The sequence below is a fragment of the Camarhynchus parvulus genome, chromosome 3 (genome assembly GCF_901933205.1).
Source record: "Camarhynchus parvulus chromosome 3, STF_HiC, whole genome shotgun sequence".
Lineage (NCBI taxonomy): Eukaryota > Metazoa > Chordata > Aves > Passeriformes > Thraupidae > Camarhynchus > Camarhynchus parvulus.
The window spans coordinates 2,875,121-2,888,965 of record NC_044573.1 but is presented as its reverse complement, the minus strand read 5'-3'; the positions used below and the strand labels follow the sequence as shown (position 1 = coordinate 2,888,965).

At 43.7% G+C, this 13,845-nt stretch overlaps 1 long non-coding RNA gene across 1 annotated transcript in view; it reads left to right on the top strand.

The window, feature by feature from the left end:
- LOC115902263 overlaps positions 1-13,106 on the top strand; it is a 430,874-nt gene extending 417,768 nt beyond the window's left edge. The window contains exon 7 of the long non-coding RNA XR_004060604.1: positions 12,359-13,106. This is a non-coding gene — a long non-coding RNA (uncharacterized LOC115902263). The remainder of the gene's footprint in view (positions 1-12,358) is intronic.
- The last annotated feature ends 739 nt before the right edge of the window (positions 13,107-13,845 follow it).

Genomic DNA, 13,845 nt, shown 5'->3' with positions numbered 1-13,845 from the left:
CCTGTGACCCAGGAGCCTTTCCCATGGCTCTTTGAGAGGAGGGGCCTGTCCAGGCAGGCTGTGTGTGCCCATTTTCCAATCACATATGAGAATATCTCATCCTGTTTTGGGGAGATTTCAGTGGGGTCCCTTTCACCTCATTATTTCCAAGGCCTGAACCAGGAACTTTTGCTCTTCTGCAGAGCTGAGAGAAGTTTCTGTTTCTTAAGGAGCAGCTTCAGTCTCTGAAGTGCCAGGGCCATTGTCCCACACAAAAGGTCACTGGAGCAGTGCTTTAGGGATGCCTGTGGCCAGGCTGGGATGTGCCCATGGAAGCCTGGTGCAGGTGTTTTTTCCAACCACCTGGCTCCAGCAGAAGAACCCTTCCCACCACACCAGTAGGGTCACAACCACCCACTTCCGTGCAGAAGGTGCAGAAAATATCCCATCAATTGCTGTCAACTCTCAGAAGTCCTTTTGGGATGAATTATTGTCTGCAGGCATCCAGAACACTTGGTCCCCTGTAACTTTAATGCTAATGCTGTCAGCAGTGCAGAATTCCAGCATCCAGGGTTTTACATTTAGTCCTTCTGGCTCATCTCTCCAAGGGGGCTCCTACAGGCTGAACATGCAGAGCTCTGCATGTGAAGGTGTTTATTAGCCCATTACCCATAATTAATGGCAAGGCAGCTACTGAGGCTGGGGCTGTCCCAGGCAAAGCCTGCACGTTCTCTTTTCATACCCATGCCCCAGCATGAATTATATCATGTTCATATTCAGCCTCTCACCATCAGAGACCAACAAAGTGGTTTGGGTTGGGATCTCCTCTTTCAGGCCATAAACATATGATCCAGCCACCCCATAAAGTACATTCCTCCAGCTCTCCATGAATTCTCAGGCACAGCTGTGGCATGCAGTGGGGTTTGAGTCTGGTCCCTGCAGCTGCAGAAATCCTGCCCAGCACAGCTCTAAGGCACGGTGTGAAACAGGCACTGGAGCTTCACTGGGGAGTTTTGCCTCTGCTGCAGTCACAACTTCCATTATTTTGCTGAAATAGTGGATACTGTGCTGTCCCCCTGCTTCCATGCAGGGATTCAGGGACAAAGCTCTCTGAATGCTACAGTTTGCTGTGGGGGAACATTTGCACTGGTGGGCTGGGCACCTCCCTGGCAACTCCTCCCCTGCCAGGAGTGCTGCAGCCTCATGCACTTGATCCTTTAATTGGCCCATGTGCAGGCTGGACAGCTCTCTCTTTATTATTGTTATTATTATGCAATCAGACACTACTTACCTTCAGAATGTGCTGGAGATGCACTGTTTATACAGAACCCATGCACACCCAGGCCCATTTTCTCCATGGTGATTGCAGATAATGTGGAAAGCTCTGCTTTGATTCATTAGTAGAGCAAAAGACATAGTCAGGATTATTTGGTATAATTCACAACACTTCAAAATGCATATATTTTCATAATACTCTAAATTTACCACTTGGGCTGGTAACTCAAGCTTTACTGTAGTGTTGTAGTCATAAAATTGAGGTGGTGCCATTTTTTCACTGGAACAGGCCAACCTGGAAACTCATTTACTGTGGGATTTGGGGTGAGTGACCATTGTGCAGTGTTTGTAAAACTGCTCAGAGCTCAGGAGGATCCCTGGCACCTCCAGAGCCCTCAGTGTGAAGGGGAACCAACAAGATGAAAACTTTTTTTCATGCAATCATAGAATGGTTTGGGCTGGATGGGAACCTTGATGATTGTCCAATTCCAACCCCAAAAAAGGCACAACTCAGGAAAAATAAAATCTAAGTAATTTTGTTTCTTGGGTTGAAAAATAGAACCACTGAGTTAATTTTAAGGAGTTCATTTTGTTTAGGAGAAAAGTATCTTTTAGTTATTCTTTTGGATAAAATTTTGTGCTGCATATACTCAGTGGTGTTTTCTGACAAGGTGAATAAGCAAAACTCCTCAGATTAGCATTTCTTATTTCATATCCTCTCCTTTCTTGCCTTATCAGGACCATCCTTGGGCTGCACTGAGCTTGCCATGACTTCATCCATGCCAGTTGGATGAGCCTCCAGATTCTTGCCACTTACATTCACACAAACATGCAGCTCCATCCTGTGAAAATCTCTGAGTTAAAGCCCAGCTTTAAAGACAGAGTTTCAAAAACTCTTTCTAACCAATGGCAACCTTTGGCAAATCCTTATCATTTCCAAGTGTGGGTACAGATTTTTTTTTTTCTAAAAATGCAGATGGCAATTTCTGACAGCCATTTTCAATTTTTTCACTCAACCATCATGTGCACCCTCACAGCAAGGCTTGTCCACTGGAGACAGGATTTAAAATATCACTGCTTAAGTGATTGAACTTACCTTACACTGCTGAGACCACCATGTGGGGGTTTATGCTTTCCTCCTTTCACCACTCATCTCTCTGGGACTTTGCTGGCCACTGTGGGGTATTTGCCCACCTCTGGAAATCAGCTGTATAATTTACGTCTCTGACTTCATTTGCTTGGTGACCAGGGCTTTTCTTTTAGTACCATGGATTAAAATGTTCCAGTTGTCACCTGAAAATCTTCCTCAGCCCATCCTGGGAAAAGGCAACGTGGTCAGACAAGCTTCTCCCTCAGCTCTCAGCTTCTCCCCCCTCTAAACCTGAGGTTGCCCATGTACCTGATTGCCCAACTCAATCCCTCTAATCAGTTAGATATCTTTAAATAATTATCAAAAAAAAAGGACAGAAATTATGAGGATCATTACCAGTGAGAAGCTGCCTTCACTGCTGTCATTCCCCCATGTATGTACTTGCTTTTCTGTCTTAACACCTGAAATGTTTGGGAAAAAATTTAAACATGGCCAATGACTGCATTTAATGCAGGAGCTTTGGCACCTCTGGGCTCTGTATTTATAGCTCTGTCATGTTTCTTTCTTGTACTGACCTGGAGAAGAGGATTTTTTTTTCTTATCTGATGAAAAGGTTGTCTGTCATGATGTGGTTATTGCAGTACAAAATATTGCCTAAAACTTGACCCTGAACAAATTTTGTACAAGGATAGTTTACCCCAGAATTCCAAAGGAGGTGAAATCCTCCCCATGCTCTCCAAAGAGGGAAGCTGCTTGGGGTAATTAAAACTGGGGTGAGTCTCAATATCCATCATGGAGCCTCAATTTTAAATGCAGTGTCTGATCCTGGCTGAAGCCACTCTGCTCCTAGTGTTACTCCACTGTACTTGGAGTTTAACATGGATTAACATGGATTTTCATTAATGGGTGAGTCAGGAATTTAAGAATTACATGTAATAATCATGGTGTGGCTTGAAGAACATCCAAGGTACTTTTAGCCTTATCAAATGACAATTGTTCAAATGAATGTTGCCAACCAAAAAGTGTTTCCAAAAGTGGAATAATTTCTAACTAATTAGGACCTTCACAAATTTCCCATCCCCTTCCATTCACATTGTCCATGAACAGACTGTGATTTTTCTTTTTCTTTTTTTTTTCCATTAGACATAATTATTCCCGAAGTCTTTTGTGGAGGGAGGATAACTTTTCCTGCCTCTGAGACATGGTACTTGTGAAGCAGACAAGAGGGGCTGTGCTCACAGACTGCTTACATGGGGCTAGTTCTTTGCCCTGTTTGAATGGATGTGACTGAGGGAATTTTCTCCATTTAAGTTGTGTTATTTGTTCAGAAATTCTCTCTGCAAATATTTTAAGTGTTCTGGTTCATTCACTGTTAGAATGTCTGGAGGTAGCAAATGCAACCCCTGGCTCACTGAAATGCACAGGAAATATTTCATATGGCAGTGCAGGAGTTTATTCTTCCAAAATGCAGAATCCTTAGTTAAGGGCTCAACCATAAAATATTTACTCACTCTGCTGAGTCTCTCATCCGCCTCTGCTCATGGGCCCTTTATGAGCAGTTACCTGAGCTCCTCCCCAGCACTGTGAACAGGAACCTTCACTCTGGTCACTTTTTAAGAGCGGCAGTAAAAGAAATGAACCTAAAGAGCTGCTGTCCTTTTCAAGTCGAGTGCCTCCACTCCCCTGGCCAAAGAGAGGCTGGGTGGTTGGTTTTCCAGGGAGACACAAAGCCAAGAGGGCTCTGTTTTCACATGCTAATGAAGCCCCAGGTGACGGGAATTTGGCAGAGCCCCACTCCAGCAGCTGCGGGCCAGGATGGAACTGGCCAGGGCATTACATTGAAGCATCACTGAACACAAACCTACAGCCTGATCCTAGAACTTCATCAGAAATGAATCCAGTGCCAAATGCCCTCACCATAGCCCAGGATTTTGGCAAAGTGTTTTTCAGATTAAGTGATAAATATTTTGGTAATTTAAGAGCCCAGTGTCCAGACCCTGGACTGTTTCCTTTCTTTCCAGAAATACTTTGGAGGTGCTCAGTGCCCAGTGAGCTTCCAGGGTGAATCATCAGTAAAGGGTACACTCACCCAGAGGAGATGCATTTCAGAGCACTTGTGCTGTCCATCATTAGGGATCATCTTCAAACTTTACCAGTGCTTCAGAAAAGAAAAATAAGAAAAATGATCAGAGCAAATTAAAAATTTTTAAAGCAAATTTTTGAAGTTCAGCTCTTGTGAGCCAACCTCACCCCCCTGAGGCACAAACACAATTGTCCCACATCCAAGTCAGTGGGGCTGCTCTGAATCCCAGTTTGGGGGTGCTCTGACCATTCATGTGCCACAGGAGCGAGGGCTCTGTCCCAGCAATGGCACTCACTGCACTGGGCACAGGAAGATGTGCCCAGAAACAGTTCCTGCAAAGTAAAACCAAGCAGAAAGACCAACCTCTGCCAGACCAGGTGATTTATTTACCTTCAGGTGAAGTCCAGTTGTTCTTTGCCACTTCTTTCTGGGAACAGGAATTCAGCTCTGCATTTCAACGAAAACATTGGAAATAAAACGTTTTTAGGTGACGGAAGAAATTTCAAGTTCCTTAAGATTACTGTGAAATCAGTAAGTAAACAAACACAGGGTGTGCTATTCAGTCAGCTCTCTTTCCTTTTTTTCCCCCCAGAAAGCCATTTCCAGCTGGATTTTCCCCAAGATGTTAATATTGTGCTGGGTTTAATGCTGGCTGAAGCAAGGTAGCCAGTGGTTATTGCAGGCCTGACATGCCTGCTCTCCCAGGGAACAGCGTGAGCTTTCAACTCAGAAAACAAGGTGAACTTTGTTGGGTCATCAATCTGCTTTTGCCTGCCTTGGCCAGGTCTGTGCTCACAACGAGGATGACTTTAATTCAGGACCAGTTTATTTGTACTTTCCTTAGTCAAGGCCTGAGTGGTAAGGGTGGAAATTGTTCAAGCCCAAGGTTTTGGGGTTTTTTCTGGAAAACAAGTTCTTCTTTGAAGAACTGGTCTGAAGTTTGTAGTAGTAGCTTTGTAGGCAGTTTGCTCACAGAGCTGATGTTCCTGATTGTGAAACAAGAAGCTGAAACATTTTACACAGAGCCAGGCAAAGGCAATCTTTCCATTTTCTGCTTCCTAGAGTGCACTTATGGAGGAGAATCACTCTTTAGTTGTTCCTCTTCAGCATGAATTCCTGTTCCATCTCCTTCATTCCTCAGATCTAGTCCTCAGATCAGAGGCAGGAATACAGCTCCATGTCTCTGTAATGTGACACAGAGCCAGCACTGAAAATGGGCTTTAAATGGTGCCACTATGTTGATTTAATTGGATTTTGCCTGAGAAATAATACGCAAATTAAAGCATTATTTACAAAGTGTGCACTGTACTTAAAAACATACCTTTAGTTCTCAGGGTCCAAACATTCCTGTTTTCTGTTTCAAATACTTCATCAGCTCCATTTCCCCCTGGTTTTCTTTCTTTAAGCCTGATGCTGCTCCTAGGACGTGTGTGCTTGTATTTGTGTGCATGTGTAGGCCCATGATTGTTTCTACTGCTAAAGCTGGCAACGTAGCTACTGTTTTCCAAGCTCAGTTACTATTTTGGCAAACCATGGGTATTTGGGGATATGAAAACTGCTCAGCCGCCTTAAGGAAAAAAATTCCATAGGTTTTTGTTTCCATACTTTCCAGTTTTCCACTCATCAGCTGCAGGCTCATGTTGAAAAATGTGTTTCAGTGTCAGAACTTCTGAAGAGCAAACCCCAGCAGTGGGGAGCAAGTTCACCCTCTCTGAGCAGCACTGGCTGCTGTAAGGGAATAAATAACAAATAACACAAGCAGATGAATATTAACTAATACCAAAGCACACCTACCCCTCTGAATTGCTTTCTCTGTTCACATTCTTGCCATTTGAGCAGCAGGGCAGCACCAGCTCTCCTCACATATTGCAGCCTGAGAAAACAGCTCCAAAGGGCCAAAAGAAGCAAATAAAATGTATTTGTTATTATGGCTGACCTTAGGCAGGCAGTATGTGGAGCTGCGGGAATCATTCACGGAATCTCTGATTATAAGTATGGTGATAACTGGTAAGACTGTGCTGAACTACTGTGAAACAATTCAGGTAGTCAGCAAACAGGGCTAATTGCTAGTTTGGGGGAGATTATGGGTAATTTACTGCCCACTGAGGGCTTCTACCTAAAAATAAGCTTTTTTTTTTTTCCCCTTTGGACAGCACTTGCATGTTAATGTAGAATTCCTGGTGCAATTACATGTGAAGAGGACATTCAGATTCACTTCCATAAATGCCCTTCTGCTTCTCAATTACATTAACTGTCTTTGTAGATTCTTTGATAGAAACCATATTCTTCACTTTTCTTTAAATAGCGAACAGGCGCTGAGTAGACTTTGCTGCTATCCAAGATGTCCCGATCAAAGGGCTGAGGGTAACACAATAAACACAAGGAAAGAAACTCCTGGTGCTTTCCAACACAAACTAATGGGGAAGTGTCAAGCGAGCAGCTACTGACAATTCCAGCCCCGAAACCAAATGTTCGTGTGTGAAACTCCACCTTTGAGAAGGAAGAACAAACGCCCACAGAGTGTTTTGGCTATAATTACTTCATTTAAGGGGAAAAAAGAAAAAAGTGCTGGATTCGGTTTGCTAAAGTCAAGACATTAATATTTTTGGCATGTAAAGATGTAAACCAAATGTTTAAATGAAATGTCATCCCCTGGGTTCACATTTGCCCACTGAACTATGGTGCACACCCTCCACAGACCTTCATACAATACACATTTTTCAGCTCATTGAAGAAGGCCCCTGCTGCTTCTCAAGGAAAACTAACTTGCAGAAGCAAAATAAATACTGGCGTGGCACTGCAGCAGCGGAGCCTCGGAGCACAGATGTGCAGCACTGCCAGCTTTTCCATCAGATAAGGAGCATCCAGACATAATCACTCCAGTGTCTGGGACACGGCGCACGCTGCGGCGCTGCCCAAGTATGGCCTGACAGACACACGCAGGGAGTGCTGGGGCTGGGAGGCAGGGAGCTGACAGCACTGCAGAACAGGCCTGTTATGTCTATAGCCAAATGTTTGTGTAATTTAGCCTGGCTTTGAAATAGCCTCAGAAATCGGGGCACAAATGGAGCTTTGTGAGGAGCTGTCAGGGATGTACCTGCTGCAGCCGGGGGCTGTCACACCGGGAAGCTTCCGCCGGTCCCCATCCAACCAGCAGGGATGCTACAGGGCTGCTTCTGGAGAAAAACTTTATATATATTCATGTGAAGGCCAGCAAGATGGTTAGAGGGGTGGAGCACCCCTTTGAGGAAAGGCTGAGAGAACAGCCTGGAAAAGAGAAGGCTCTGGAGTCACCTAATTGTGGCCTTCCAGTACCTGAAGGGAGCCTGCAATGGAACACGGACAGAGACCATTTCCAAGGGCCTGGTGTGACAGGGCAAGAGGGAATGGCTCCAAATGGAGAGGAGGTTTAAATTGGCTATTAGGGAAAAAAATCTTCTCCGTGAAGGTGAGCAGGGCCTGGCACAGTTTAGAAGCTGTGGCTGCCTCCTCCCTGGAAGTGTCCAGGGCCAGGTTGGACAGGGCTCGGAGCAACCTGGGACAGTGGAAGGTGTCCCTGCCCATGCCAGGGGGTGGAAGCTTGAGATGAGCTTTAAGGTCCCTTCCAACCCAAACCATTCTGTGATTCTGTGATATAAATGTGTATTTATATCTATATATGCACACAGAGAGATACATACATACAGATACACACATGCACACACATATATATTATATATATTTGGCCTCGTGTTTAATTGTGGGCCCTGGCCCTAACTGCACTGTGGCATGCAAAGGGTTACTCCTGGCTGCTTTTAGGTAAGACACCTCTAAAAAAGCAAAAAAAAAAAAAAAAAAAAAAAATGTAACCCTACAGAAATACAGCTCCCAGGGCCTGTGGTAGTTCCTATTAAGATATACAAAGTATCTCAGCAAGGGAAAATTTAACTTACATACAACACATGATTTTAAGTGAAGAAATATTGATGGAGTGGGGGGGGGACGGACAAGTATTTTTTTAGTTCTAATTTATGGCTGAGCAGCTTCATTTTAGGTACTTCATGGGAATATTTTAAACCAAGCCTGCATAATATTAAAATAAGTTAAAATGTATGTAAAATTTATGAGAGCATGTCAGGTGCAATGCTTGATAAAGTAAGTTTAATGCTTCAGAATTTTTTTCTTCAGGCAGAGAAAGCTGAATCCTGCAATTCTAGGTTACAGTATAATTTTAGAAACTCTTTTCCATTATACCATTCTTTTATTAATGAGATCCAACCCAATTTAACAAAAAGAGGTAAATTCCTAAAGAGTTTGTGGAAAGTCCTCAGCAGGTTGGAAGCTGGGAGTGTGTGATAAAAGGGGGTATTCTCCTGTTCATAGGATCTATTCCATTTTACAAAAACACAGAGGAAATAAATTCCCACAAACTTTCCAAGGGTGCCTCTCCAGTGCGGTTTTCCTCCTGGAAATGCCGCCTGGCTCCGTGAGCAAACAAAAGCTTTGGCAGCTGACAGGGGCTGTACATCACTTTGAAAACTCTTCATTTACCGGGGGTGTGTCATATTGCTTCATTGTGTGACACTCCCAATTATCGTGACAGAGCTAAGTGACAAAGTACTGTCACCCCACTGCAGATCCAAAGCAGCTTCTTCCCATTTTTCTGCCTGGTCATTGGAACGCCGCTGAGCCGGTACAAAGGAGCGGCAGGAGCTGCAAACAGGGGCTGCAATGGCTGCAAACTGCTCTGCTCTATTAAAAATTCAGCTCCTCGGCAATATTAAATCTGAATTTTCTTCCATCAAACAGAAACTTAGCATATCTCATTCTTCCATTATAAAATATTGACATCAGGAAGAGTGAATCCTGAAATGAAGATTATAGATGAAAACTATGTGCTTGGTAATTATAATCTTTTTTTCTTTGTTATTATTCCTTTCCTCTGAGGATTGCACAGGCTGTTGCAAACAGTAATGAAGTTAGCATGCAATGCCAATGCAAAGTGTGCTGCAAAGTTATTCCTTCCCTCATTATGGATGAGGGAGGCGAGACAGGGGGAGGAGGGAGACTTCCCCAGCCAAACCTGCACACGGCGGGACAGCCCCCACCTCACATCTTAATCAGCATCCCTGCTGAGGAGACCCTCAGTGCCATCTTGTCTCTGTCTCCTTTTGTTCTGCCATTTCCCTGGGTTTTTTTAGGTCTGTACTGGAGCTCAGAGCTATTAATATCAATGACACTTTTTTTGTCACAAACCAAGCAGCCGGTTCACAAATCCTTTCACTACCCTGTAACACTCTCAAATAACCAGAGCACTGGAAAACAGAGTTCCAGGCATGGAAAGGTCCAACCCCTCATCGCAACAGCCCTTCTTGAGGCCCTTCCCACAGCACAGTGGGAAGAGATCAACATACTGGCCAACCTGCATTGGGATAACCCTTTGGTTCCTGCCTGTGGAGACAGCCCGTGGCTTGGGATTGCTTCCACCACAAGAGCCACGGCTCCACGCCCTGCAATTCCCACCTGGCTGATGAACTTAGTCCTGGCTGGCGCCTCTCTCCGAGGTGACCACGCAGAGAGGTCCCACTTGGTGGGATGGGGTTGTTTGAGGGCCTCCTCCACATCCTCTTGAGGCCTGCTCGTGGCCTGCAGATGTTCTTGAGGAGTGTGATGTATCCCAGGTGCTACATCGCATACCCAGTTCGTCTCATGTGCTTCCTACCAAAATCAATCCAGGTCAATAAAGTGCCCACCCTCCTCCCACTGTGCTTGCAGAGGTTCAAAGCAGGACCAATTACTCTTAAGGTGGACTTGTCAGGTGTCAGATGAGAACAGAGAAGTTGAAGCATTATGTATAGAAATAGATTTATTTAGAGGACTTGAAGAATTTGTTTTGCTATCAACAGGTCCATAAGAAGTGCTTTTATAGTCGAGTCTAGTAGAAACTGATACCTTGCAAAATGATAAGGGGATATTGTTTGGGGTTTTTTTTCCCTTTTCTCTTCTTTTGGTACCAGTCAAACACAGAGCTGCCCCCCAAAGCACCCAAGCTCGAGGCAGCCATGGCAGTAAAGCTCCTGCCCTTGAAGGGCATTTGGTCACAACCCTTCTTCCTAAATACATCCCCTTTCTTGTCCCCATTTCTCCAGGCTTCATTTATATATAATATATAAATATCTTTGCCACACACTCAGTTTTTTGTGTTTGGTTCCAAAACTGAGAACCCTGCCAGTCTCCAAGTCTAAATCTTCATGTGAACCTCTCTGTCCCTGCCAAGCCCACAGCATACAAATATCACAGCACATTATAATCACACAAGATGTTCCCAAGTTTAACAGTTCTCATCCCAGAATACCAAACCCCTCTCCTAGCATTCCCAACAAATCAATATGCATTATTATTACATGCTCAGATACTACATCAGATTTCTGCTCATGCCAAAATTTCAGCTAGCTGTTCCCTGGAGTATTTATGCTTGTGTACTGTATTTAACAACAGCCCATTCAAAATGCTCACAGCTCCCAGGAATGAAATGCACATAATTTAGGAATAGCTGTCTGGCTATTCAGGCATCATGCTGTGTCAAGGGAAAATTAAATCTCTGACTCTCCCCCTCTTCTAAAACAAACCTGTACTTTGCATCATATTTTGGGGAGCTGCACGGAAGTTTCATAAAGACCAAGTGGCCTTGACTCTTTTTTCCCTGTTTAATGGCAGTGCCTCCCCATTAATGCTCCAAAATGATACAGTAGTTTGGAAAAAAAAAGCTCTCAGCATGCAGGCATTGTATCACATTAAGAAATCAGGATTTTCTAGGCACTGCACAGCATTAATTACACTGAGCATGCTGCAAATTTAAATTAAATGATATGCCATGTTCTGTTGTAAATATCGAAATGGATTGCAAGATAGAACCCCATATTGGCATTTGTGCACTGAACAGGATCAGAAAACCTCTATGATATGTAATTTCTTTTTATTTTAAGCATATGTGATGCAAATGTGTTTTTTATTTTCAGGAGTACCTAAGAGCACACACATGTACAGGTTAGAACTTGTCTGTCCTGGAAAAAAACCCTAAACAAGCCCTCTCTTAATAATAACAACAACAATAAAAGAACAAAAAAAAAGCCCTCTTTGCCTTCATTTCCTTTCCAACATAAAAGAATAAATTATGCTTCTCTTTCCCTCCAGCAAGTATTTACAATGTAGGGAATGGAGGGCACTGAGAGGAAAATGGGGAATACGAGGGGCTGGAGCACGTCAGCAGGAAGATCTGATTTTGTCATGTGGGTTGGAGTACCAGGATCCCATAAAAATAAATAAATGCTGAGGGGGTTCAACTCACTCAAGCAGGGAAGGGCTGCTCTTCCAGCTGGAATTGCAGTCAGGAGCAGAGGGAGAGGTGAGCAGGGGCTGCCTCGACTCTGTAGGGATCCGGGAAGTGTGATTTGGTGATGCCATGGGAAGAAGTGTCTGAAGAGAATATAAACAATAAACAAAAGCTCTGTCAGTATTTGTATTTTTCTTGGCGTTGGTATTTTACAGTTCTGTACTATCAAGTTGAATGGTCACAATCTCAGCAGTCTCTGCCCTTAACAACTGGATGAGGAGTATTTCTAGTGTATTTTCACATACTTCTATGTGACTAAATACTAGACAAATATTTTATAACTTTGCACACCAGGGAAAGGATGGCATTCAGTTAACTCTATAGAAAAGGCCTTAAAAAAAAGTTCTGTATTTTTGGGGGCTTATTTAAGGCCTTGATGAAATGATGAGCACTGAGCTGTGACCCACAGGTGAGTGCCAGTCTGAACTGGCACAAGGGCACAAGGAAGGAGACACAGCAAAACCATGTGGGCAGGGACATGCAGAGTCACTGGCTTTTCTTTTAACCCAGCATCACCACATTCTTTCTAAATTATCTTCTCTGTGTCTTTTGCTCCTAGGCCTTGTCTTCCTGTCCCATTTTGCAGCAGTCCTGTGTGTGGGAGAAGTACAACTGTGGGATGCCTGATGAAAAGAGTGGTTGAACAACTGGCCTTCAGCTCTGTCACCTTTTTTTGGTGCTTGCAAAAAAAAAAAAAAAACAAAACAAAGCAAAACCAACCACACACACACACAAAAAAAAAAGACAAAAAATCCAAGCCAAAGATAATTTATGTACAGCTCAGGAAGGTCTCAGCAATGAATGTGTCTGTGATTTAATAACACACCTACCCAAAATGACACTTCTTCTACTACGCACTGAGAAAAAGAAAGCAGAGCAGCACACAAGGCGCTGCTATTGCAGCAACAAGCAGCTAAACTACCAGCTATTTATTTTTCAATGTACACAATTATTGGGGGAGAATAAAAATTATTCTTTGACACTCTGACAGAGCTGTAAAAAGCCCTGTGCTTCCCCCACTCCCATGGTCCTGACAAGAAACACCTCACAAATTCTAATAAATAGAGAATAGAAATAAATACTTTAACTACACGGCATCGGGTTTCAAATGGCTTCCTGAATCAGAAAGTGCTGCTAGTCCATCTTCCTTATTTCCACACTCTGTAATGGTGGCTCTCCAAAAGCCAAAGTGAGATGGATACTACAAGGATCACAGACACTACACCGGGAAACCAAGTATCAGTGGGTACATCCAGATTTATGGTAGGTGATGGCAGTAAAGTGAAAGTAAAACTGTTTGCACAGTCTGTATTGTTGGCCATTACTGTGTATTTGCCCTTTTTTCTTGCTTAGCTGCAGCTGGAAGAATGGAAAATTGTACCTTCTACAGTATTAGAAGACACTTTGTGATCGTAAGGTCAATCAGACTGGTTTAGCTGCTTGAGGTATTTATGGCACCATCACTCAGTGTCTTTAAGGAAAGGTTAGATACATTTATGGGAAAGGTATTTTGCAGAAGCTTTCCTGCTTCATAGAGGTCTTGGACAAAATGACCCAGGAGGCCCCTTCCAAGTCTATCAAATGTGGTTCCCTGATTGATGCTGTTTCCCCCCAAAGTCTTTTCAAAACACAAAGCACTGTTATAAAATTTAATATGATACACTATATAACTTTAACACAATGCCATTTTCTTATAGGAAATGGTTAGCTGGTAGCACAGGAGCCTCGTGCAGGAGGAAGAAAAGGTAGAAAAGAGAAATTGCAGTCAGTTTCTCTGCTGAGGGATATCGACTGTAACATTTACTCTGTGTCTGAGCATGGACTCTCAGCTGTGCAGGGGGACACCAAGCCAGGGAAGTGTATAAGGAACCCAGGCTTATTTATTTCTTCAGAAAAGCCTGACAAGGCCTGAGGTGATTTTCTATGCTGTGCAATAATCATTCCCTCAATGCTAGGGAGCAAATGGACACCCAGCTCTCCTTGTAAATCAGTGCCTGGTGCTGTAGCAGCTGGGCAGAGGCAGAGCTGCCTGGGGAGCAGGAGAGT